Source organism: Lepidochelys olivacea (genome assembly GCF_965140295.1).
Source record: "Lepidochelys olivacea isolate rLepOli2 genome assembly, chromosome: 9".
In the NCBI taxonomy this organism is placed as follows: domain Eukaryota; kingdom Metazoa; phylum Chordata; order Testudines; family Cheloniidae; genus Lepidochelys; species Lepidochelys olivacea.
This window is the reverse complement of record NC_140419.1, coordinates 68,608,428-68,619,193: the sequence shown is the minus strand read 5'-3', so window position 1 is coordinate 68,619,193 and position 10,766 is coordinate 68,608,428.

Below are 10,766 nucleotides of genomic sequence, written 5' to 3'. Positions count from 1 at the left end.
AAGGGATTGTGGTTTACTCTCTAAAAAGAGAGAGAAAGAAATCACCAGATTAAAGAATAATTTCATGAAGGTACCAACCACTTAAATACATTTTTAAAGGAGGTAAAGTGAAGTTACCCAACCATTATGCAGTTAAAAAACAAACAATGCAGGCGGCCTTCTACATGCTGAAAGTTTTGTACTGATTTGATTAAGCAGTTTAATTCTTAGGTCTTTTCTAAGCAGCTTATTTCTGTCACTAAAACAATATAAATGATGTTGACAGTCATAAGTAGCTTGAGTATTTATATTATTGTTTTGCTACAATGACTATTAGAGATTCCTTAGGGATGAGAAATGTGATGTATGGAAGATGAGTAATTCTTTCGTATGTGTTACAATGATTTTTTAAAAAAAATTAGAGTAAGTAGATCATGTTTTAAATAACTTATTGCAGTACAAGTATTTTTGAACTTTGAATGTAAAAGGTCTAAATAGACTTGTGGCTGAAAAAGAATATTAACTTTACTTAGTTTTCTTGGGCCTGGTCTACACTGGGGGGGAGGTGGAAATCAATCTAAGATACGCAACTTCAGCTACGAGAATAGCGTAGCTGAAGTCGACGTATCTTAGACTTAGAATCACTTCCTTGCGGTGCGGGATCAATGGCCACCACTCCCCCATCGACTCCACTTCTGCCTCTCGCCGTGGAGGAGTTCCGGAGACGACGGCAGAGCGATCGGGGAATCGATTTATCGCATCAACACTAGACACGATAAATCGATCCCCGATAGACTGATCACTACCCGCCAATCCGGCGGGTAGTGTAGACATGGCCTTGGCAACTTCTGTAGTGTGAAATTCCATGAGCACCATGATGAACTTGCTATTACAGTGCTCTCTGTACTGCTCAGCATACATTTGCTAGAATTATGCTAGGGGCTGCAAAAGCTGAGCCTTCATACAAACACCTTTTCTGAAGGGTGATCATTGGTTATCTTGGTTTCTAAACTAGAGCTTAAGATGTTTTTACGGTGGATGTGGTGACATTATGCGCCTACAGAATTCATCGTTGGCTATTTAATTCCTGCTAATCTGAAGCTACTCAAAATCAATGTTAACAAAAAATAGTTTGCCTGGAAAGGCTGGTCCAAAAATTAGATATGCATTTAAATGAATATGCCGAAGAGTAAAACTACACTTCCAAGCATCTGTCCTTCAACCTAGTTAAACACTTCAAGGTTAAGGTTTAATAAGCCTCTCACATCCACCTCATCCTTCACAAAAGCTTTACATAACAGCATTCATATTACCTCTAAACCCTATCCTGAACCATAGAATTGTAGGACTGGAAGGGAGCTTGACAGGTCATTGAGTCCAGTCATCTGCACTAATGGCAGGACTAAGTATTATCTGGACCATCCCTGACAGGTGTTTGTCTAAACTGCTCTTAAAAACCTCCAATGGTGGGAATTCCACAGCCTCCCTAGGTAATTCTAGTGGTTCACCACACTGGCAGTTAGCAAGTTTTTTCCTAATGTCAAGCTAAACCACCCTTGTTGCAATTTAAGCCCCTTGCTTATTCTCCTATCCTGAGAGATTACAGAGAACAATTTTTCTCCATCCTCCTTATAACAACCTTTTACGTACTTGAAAAGTGTTATGGCCACTCTCATTCTCCTCCAGACTAAATAAACATTTTTTTTCAGTCTATTTGCATAGGTCATGTCTTCTAGACCATTAATCATTTTTGTTGCTCTTCTCTGAACTTTCTCCAATTTGTCCACATTTTTCTTGAAATGTAGTGCTCAGAACTGGACACAGTACTCCAGTGGAGGCCTAATCAGTGCAGATTAGAGTGGAAGAATTGCTTCTTGTGTCTTGCTTACAATACTCTTGCGAATGCATCTTAGCATGATGTTTGCTTTTTTCCAACAGTGTTACATTGTTAACTCATATTTAGCTCGTGATCACTATGACCCCTAGATTCCTTCCTAGGCAGTCTTTTTGTCCCTACATACTTGTGTTCTTTATTTATATCCATCCTTTGTAACTGGACTTAACTTCCACTTTTTGTAGAATTTTTGAGTTTCAGATCGTTCAAGATCTCCTGGTTAAGGCAGGGTGGTCTCTTGTCATACTTACTATCTTCCCTATTTAGTGGGATAGCTTGTTCTCGTGCTTTTAATAACATCTCTTTGAAAAACTGCCCACTCTCTTGAACTGTTTTTCCCCTTAGACTTGCTTCCCATGAGATCTTACCTGTCAACTCCCGGAGTTTGCTAAAGTTTGCCTTCTTGAAATCCATATTCTTTATTGTGCTGTTTTCCTTCTGACCATTTCATGATCACTGACCCAACATGCCCTCCATTTCAAATTCTCCATCAGTTCCTCCCTAATTGTCAAAATCAAATCTAAAACATTCTCCAACTTCAGAAATAAAAAATGGTCTCCAAAACATTCCAAGAACTTGTTGGATAATCTGTGTCCTGCTGTGTTATTTTCTCAGAAGTCTGGGTAGTTGAAGTCCCCCATCACCGCCACCAAGTCTTGTACTTCAGATGATTGTGTTAGTTGTTTATAAAAAGCATCATCCACCCCTTCTTCCTGGTTAGGTGGTCTATATTAGATCCCTACCATGGCATCACCCTTATTTTTTACCCTTTTATCCAGAGAGACTTTCAACAAGTCTCCTATTTCCATCTCAACCTCAGTCCAAGTGTATAATTTGAGATATATAAGGCAACATCTCCTCCCTTTTTCCCTGCCTGTCCTTCCTGAGCAAGCTGTACATTTCTATACCGATATTCCAGTGTATTATTCCCACCAAGTTTCTGTGATGCTATGTCATAGTTTTGTTTATTGACTAACATTTCTAGTTCTTCCCACTTATTCCTCATAATTCTCCCATCAGTATGCAGACATCTAAGATACTGATTTGATTCTCCCTTATCCCAGCTATAACCGCCTATGCTGGCCACAGATTGTGACCCTTCTCCCAGGTCTCCTTGTTTTTGACTTACCTGTGGGCTTTTGCCTCCTGCCCCCATCAAACCTAGTTTAAAGCCCTCCTCACTAGGTTAGTTCTTCCCTTTGCTCAATAAGTGGACCCCATCTCTGCTTAGCAGTCTTTCTTCCCAGAAGAGCATCCCGTGGTTAAGGAAGCTGAAGCCCTCCTGGTGATACCATCCTCACAGCCAGGCATTCTCCCCAGGATGCATCTGTCTCTGCTTGGGCCCCTACCCTTGACTGTAAGGATTGAAGAGAACACCACCTGTGCCCCTAGATCCTTCTCCCTTACTCCCAGAACTCTACAGTCACTTTTGATCTGCTCAGGGTCTTATGTGACAGTATTATTAGTGCCTACATGGATGAGTAGCATGGGGTAGTACTTAGAGGGCTGGATGATCCTCGACAATCCCTCCGTAACATATCAGATATGGGCCCCTGGCAGATAGCACACCTCCCAAGATGCCATGTCAGGCTGACAGATCGGTGTCTCCATCTACCTTGGAAGAGAGGCTCCAACCACCACTACCCTATGTTTTCTCCTGAGAGTGGTGGCCGATATCCTCCCAGCCTTGGTGGTACGTGGCTTCTCCTCCTCCACCATTGGGAGTGATTCCTCATCGCTCGTTGCCAGGGCAGCATAATGTTTCTTCATCACTCTGGTGAATGGGTTGGGAGTAGGGGTGTATGACGGGTTGGATCACAGAAACCCTCTTGGGGCTGCCAACTGATGTGCCAAGACTACTTCTGCCCCTGCTTTCCTGTCCTGGCAACTTGGGACTTCAGTGCCCTGCCTGGTTTGAGCCAGGCCCGCTAGCCTTCTGCAAACCCAGACCCAGGTCTGAACCACATCCCCTAACAACTGTAGGCTTAATTGAAAGCAGCTTAAGAAGTGTTCCTGTCTTTAACACTCAGATGCCCAACTCCCACTGGGGTCCAAGCCCCAAATAAATCCATCTTACCCTGTATAAAACTTATACAGGGTAAACTCAAATTGCTCGTCCTCTATAACACTGGTAGAGTGATATGCACAGCTGTTCCTCCCTTCCACCCAGGTATTAATACATACTCTGGGTTAATAAGTAAAAAGTGATTTTATTTAATACAGAAAGTAGGATTTAAGTGGTTCCAAGTAATAAGACAGTACAAAGTAAAATACAATAAAACACGCAAGTCTAAACTTAATACAGTAAGAAAAACTGAATACAGATAAAAATCTCACCCTCAGAGATGTTTCAATAAGCTCCTATCACAGACTGGATGCCTTCCTAGTATGGGCACAATCCTTTCCCCGGTACAGCCCTTGTTCCAGCTCACGTGGTAGCTAGGGGATTTCTCATGACTGCAGGCCCCTTTGTTCTGTTCCACCCCCTTATATATCTTTTGCATAAAGCAGGAATTCTTTGTCCCTCTCTGGGTTCCCACCTGTCCTTTTAAATGGAAAAGCACCAGGTTAAAGGTGGATTCCAGTTCAGGTGATATGATCACATGTCACTGTAAGACTCCAAGCCCTCATTCCTCCCAGCCTGACTCACAGAAAGGTCTGCAAGAAACCAGAGCCATCCACAGTCAATTGTCCTGGTTGATGGGAGCCATCAAGATTCCAAACCACCCTTAATGGCCCACACTTTGCATAAATTACAATAGGCCCTACAATATTTTACAATTACAATACAAATTACAATAGGCCAATTGCATAAATTGGTTAGGATATGCATCTGATGAAGTGAGCTGTAGCTCACGAAAGCTTATGCTCTAATAAATTGGTTAGTCTCTAAGGTGCTACAAGTCCTCCTTTTCTTTTTGCGAATACAGACTAACACGGCTGTTACTCTGAAACCTGTAAATAGGCCCTCAGTTATATTGCATATTTCTAGTTTCAGATACAAGAGTGATACATTTATACAAATAGGATGACCACATTCAGTAGATTATAGGCTTGTTGTGATACCTTACAAGAAATCTTTTGCATGAAGCATATTCTAGTTACATTATATTCACACTCATTGCATTCTATATGATTTTAGGAAAATATGCTAATGTCACAGGGTGGAGCACAGCCTGCTGCCTGAAGTAACCAGCAGCCAGTGTCCTGCCTCTATGAAGCTCTCCCCCTTCTTGAGGGCTTGTGGCTAATACACAATCTAGCTATTCTTGGTGAAATTCCTGGTAGTCAGGTCTCCTCATCCCTAAGCCCCAGTCTACACTAGGGCTTTAGGTCGAATTTAGCAGCGTTAAATCGATGTAAACCTGCACCCGTCCACATAATGAAGCCCTTTATTTTGACTTAAAGGGATCTTAAAATCGATTTCCTTACTCCACCCCTGACAAGTGGATTAGCGCTTAAATCGGCCTTGCTGGGTCAAATTTGGGGTACTGTGGACACAATTCGACGGTATTGGCCTCCGGGAGCTATCCCAGAATGCTCCATTGTGACTGCTCTGGACAGCACTCTCAACTCAGATGCACTGGCCAGGTAGACAGGAAAAGTGCAAACTTTTGAATCTCATTTCCTGTTTGGCCAGCATGGCAAGCTGCAGGTGACCATGCAGAGCTCATCAGCAGAGGTGACCATGATGGAGTCCCAGAATCGCAAAAGAGCTCCAGTATGGACCGAACAGGAGGTACAGGATCTGATCGCTGTATGGGGAGAGGAATCCGTGCTATCAGAACTCCGTTCCAGTTTTCGAAATGCGAAAACTTTTGTCAAAATCTCCCAGGGCATGAAGGACAGATGCCATAACAGGGACCCGAAGCAGTGCTGCGTGAAACTTAAGGAGCTGAGGCAAGCCTACCAGAAAACCAAAGAGGCGAACGGCCGCTCCGGGTCAGAGCCCCAAACATGCCGCTTCTATAATGAGCTGCATGTCATTTTAGGGGGTTCAGCCACCACTACCCCAGCTGTGTTGTTTGACTCCTTCAATGGAAATGGAGGCAACATGGAAGCAGGTTTTGGGGACGAAGAAGATGATGATGAGGTTGTAGATAGCTCACAGCAAGCAAGCGGAGAAACCGCTTTTCCCGACAGCCAGGAACTGTTTCTCACCCTGGACCTGGAGCCAGTACCCCCCTGAGCCCACCCAAGGCTGCCTCCTGGACCCGACAGGTGGAGAAGGGACCTTCGGTGAGTGTACCTTTTAAAATACTATACATGGTTTAAAAGCAAGCATGTGAAAGGATTACTTTGCCCTGGCATTTGCGGCTCTCCTGGATGTACTCCCAAAGCCTTTACAAAAGGTTTCTGGGGAGGGCAGCCTTATTGCATCCTCCATAGTAGGACACTTTACCACTCCAGGCCAGTAACACGTACTGGGGAATCATTGTACAACAAAGCATTGCAGCGTATGTTTGCTGGCATTCAAACAACATCCGTTCTTTATCTCTCTGTATTATCCTCAGGAGAGTGAGATATCATTCATGGTCACCTGGTTGAAATAGGGTGCTTTTCTTCAGGGGACACTCACTCAGAGGAGCCTGTTCCTGCTGGGCTGTTTACCTGTGGCTGAACAGAAATGTTCCCCGCTGTTAGCCACGGGGAGGGGGGAGGGTTGAGGGGGTAGCCACGCGGTGAGGGGAGGCAAAATGCGACCTTGTAACGAAAGCACATGTGCTATGTACGTAATGTTAACAGCAAGGTTTACCCTGAAAGAGTGTAGCCACTGTTTTGTAAAAGGTGTCTTTTTAAATACCGCTGTCCCTTTTTTTTCCCTCCACCAGCTGCATGTGTTTCAATGATCACAGGATCTTCTCCTTCCCAGAGGCTAGTGAAGATTAGAAAGGAAAAACAAAACAAAAACACACTCATGATGAAATGGTCTCAGAGCTCATGCTGTCCTCCCACACTGACAGAGCACAGACGAATGCGTGGAGGCAAATAATGTCAGAGTGCAGGAAAGCACAAAATGACCGGGAGGAGAGGTGGTGGGCTGAAGAGAGTAAGTGGTGGGCTGAAGAGAGGGCTGAAGCTCAAATGTGGCAGCAGCATGATGAGAGGAGGCAGGATTCAATGCTGAGGCTGCTGGAGGATCAAACCAATATGCTCCAGTGTATGGTTGAGCTGCAGCAAAGGCAGCTGGAGCACAGACTGCCACTACAGCCCCTGTGTAACCAACCGCCCTCGTCCCCAAGTTCCATAGCCTCCACACCCAGATGCCCAAGAATGCAGTGGGGGTGCCACCGGCCAATCAGCCACTCCGCCACAGAGGATTGCCCAAAAAAAAGAAGGCTGGCATTCAATAAATTTTAAAGTTGTAAACTTTTAAAGTGCTGTGTGGCATTTTCCTTCCCTCCTCCACCACCCCTCCTGGGCTACCTTGGTAGTCATCCCCCTATTTGTGTGATGAATGAATAAAGAATGCATGAATGTGAAGGCTCTTGTCCCCAAACAAACATTTGGGTTAAGTTCATATCAGATATACTTGTGCAATTACAGTATAGACAATGGAGTTGTCACATCTCTCATTGAGAGCATCATTGGCTTGAAGAAACTTTGTGATGAGGTGCAACACAGCTAGCACCCCGCTTTCCTTTCCAACATGAGTTTTGAGTTGGGCAGTGTGGAAGTATAACGTTGTATAAGGTGACATGCTGGATACATTGTATATGAGAGGGCATGCCAAAACATGTTACAAAGTATCTGAGGGAGCACATGTAGGGACAGTTAGCTTTTGAATGGAGAAGCAATTAAGATAGAGCCAGCACGTCTAAGAAGCAGGCATCAGAATGGAAGGTGTGACGGGCAATTAGTTAAGTGAACTGGAAACTGTTAAAGGAGATTGTTAAGGGTGGCAGGTAATTGAAGATACGTGACTGGTCTCAGGGATCTCGAAGGGTGGTGACTAAAATCTTTTTCTTCTTTTGTCTGTAACTTCTCTGTAACTTGTTCTCCAAAAAACTGTATAAATTAAGAGACACAAGCCCCACTCGGGGGGCTCACTTCTAAATGTATTAGCAGAGCAGCTTTGCTAATAAAACAGAGTGGTCTGATAAATTGTGAGTCTGAGTCAAACTTTGACAGCAGCTAGTGAGAAAAAAGGCTTTCTACTTGTAAACTGAATACTTTTTATAGGACTCTTTTAAACAAAAGATCTAGAATGCTACAATGCCATCATTGTAGATAGTCACTTTTCAGAACAAAAAAAAAAAAAAAAAAAAAACCACACTTTAAACAAAAAGCAGCCTGTATGAGGAAATATACAATTCCTTTGTTCTAAGTGGACTCCACTAGTTTTAATGGTAACGCATGTGGGTAGCGGTAACTCATGCTTCTTCTGCATCTCTAATAAAAAACTAAATAATTTATACCAGACTAAGATGCTGCAATAGAAATTAGAAATAAAGCTAATGGTCAAGTTTCCATATTTATATCTATGTGTGCATGGCAATTAAGCAGGAATTTGCTCTAAAGAACAGGATTATGAGAGCTGTGTCTGTGACTTAGTGATAATATTTTCTATTTACTATGTTTGAAATTTATTCCCTTTAATTGATTGACTTTTCAGTATTTTTATTAACTTAAACCTGTACAAAAAAATTTAAGTGTTTGTAGAGCATAGCTACAATCTCCATGAACTCCTAAAGCACAGAAAAGAAGAATCAAAATAAAGCTGACACCTTGAAGAGCTGCCAAGAGGAAACAGTGCGACTGGCTGAAAACATTCTGGGAATATGCAGTGCTATTAAGAGCCACCACCTGCAACTAAGGTATTATACGAGAAGGCCAGTAGAAAAGACCTTGTGGTGTTGTAACTGCTGGATTAGAGTTTAATTGTGAGTAGGCACCTGATTAAGGTCATTTTTGCAATGAGGATACAAGCAAAAGGACTGTAGGGAATTTAGCCTCCACTGCACTTGGAAGAGGAGTTCTTCAATAACAGAAGCAATAGAACAAGCATGAATAAAATATTCTCCAGTTCGCTAACTATAGGGGAAGGATGAACAATGACATTATCTGTATTGCCACTATGAAGTGGCTCTGAAATTGTTTCTGGACACAGTTCTGGTGATCCAGAAAATTTGGTTAGTAGAAATGTTGCTTAGTATTTCAAAGAATGGTGTTCATCTTTGGAGGCAAATGGCCACAGCAGCTGGGCTAGTGCTTTCATTGTAAAATGAGCTGTTCAAATGATGGATTGCAACGGGTGTCAAATCCAGACTATCACCCAAATTATACTGGCTGCCTAAAACAGAAGAGCATGATAGTCTGTTCTTAAAGAAAAAGAAAAACTAAGCAGTGTCTAATAGTGAGGCTGTAGCCAGTAGTGGCAGAAGTAGCCAATGCAGGGACTGCAGCACTGGAGAGGGTAAGGGGGACCAATGGGGCCTAGCTGGAGCCATCCTCTGTACCCAGAACGGTGTATAGAAAACACCCTGTCCATTCACTCTAGCAGCACTAGGACCCAGACAGTGTTTCTCTTGGCCTACCATATGGAGCACTTGCTGATAGGGGCACAAGCAGCCAAAGTAGAGACACTCTCTGCTCCTTGTTGATTGGCTATTTGCACCAACTGTCCCCTCTTCTCCCCCTCACAGCCTCTTCACCTCAGTAGGACTCCTTTTTACGCCCTCTTCTCCCCTTCTCTTTCCCCCTCACCTCACTTTCCTTCAGCGTATCCACTCCTAACTATACCCATAATCAAACATAGCAACAACATGATGCTTGCTACAATCATATTTTTCCACTCTGCTTGTGCGTTAGTCACAGAGTGGGGAAATAGGCATGTCTTGCCTATTTAAGTTGTAACCTTCTCAGGGCAGGGGCCATCTTTTGGTTCTGTGTTTGTGCAGTTCCTAGCACAAATGGGATCCTGGTCTGTGAGATGCTAAAGTAATACAAATAAATAACTAAACATGAAGGTCTAACAAACTGTTTCTTATCTCCTTTTTTAATGTGGAGAGTTTAAGATCTGTGTGGTACTCCTTTATAAAGAAGTAAAATGAAATAGAAAACTACTGAGTGGCATTTCTTCACCCATCGGTTGAAAGTGAAGTGCCTCCAACTAATACATACCTGCAAAGCCAGTAGTGATTTTTTTGGGGGGGTGGGGGGAGAAAGGGGGAGTCATTTGTTTGTCCAAAGGCACAATCATGCGTTGGCCATATGGATTTCCTTAAGTGCAAAAGATGATTTACCAGCTCTGGGTCAGATTATACATTTATATAGTGAGGGCAAGATATTTATGTGGCAGATGTCCCTTCTTCCTTCATGCCAGGTGTCCCATCGTGATTCATACCACCATTCCAGGGGATATGCGTCCATACTGATGACGGGTTCTGTTTAATAACTTTCCAAAGCAGTGCAAACCAATGCAGATTCATTTTCATCATCTGAGTCAGATGCCACCAGCAGAAGGTTGATTTTCTTTTTTGGTGGTTCAGGTTGTACAGTTTCCTCATCAGAGCATTACTCTTTTAAGACTTCTGAAAGCATGCTCCACACCTCATCCCTCTCAGAAGGCACTTCAGATTCTTAAACCTTCAGTTGAGTCTGTGACACGATTAAGGTGGGCCCTGTCTGGTGTGGGTTGAGTGTGCCAGCCTTCCTCAGGGAACAGAAGCAGGTGCACAAACCTTATGTGCCTATTTCCCCCAGCTCAAGTCCTCACATCTGGGCTTAGCTATGGGATAGAGTTGCCCAATGGCCAGAGTTCATAGAATCACCCCTCAAATGGCCAATGACCAGAGCTTAAACATGCTCCTACTGTCAGTGCAGTGCAGGCCAATGGACAGAGTACATACAAATATCCCCCCTCACTCGGGGTAGTGTGGTCTAGTGGCCA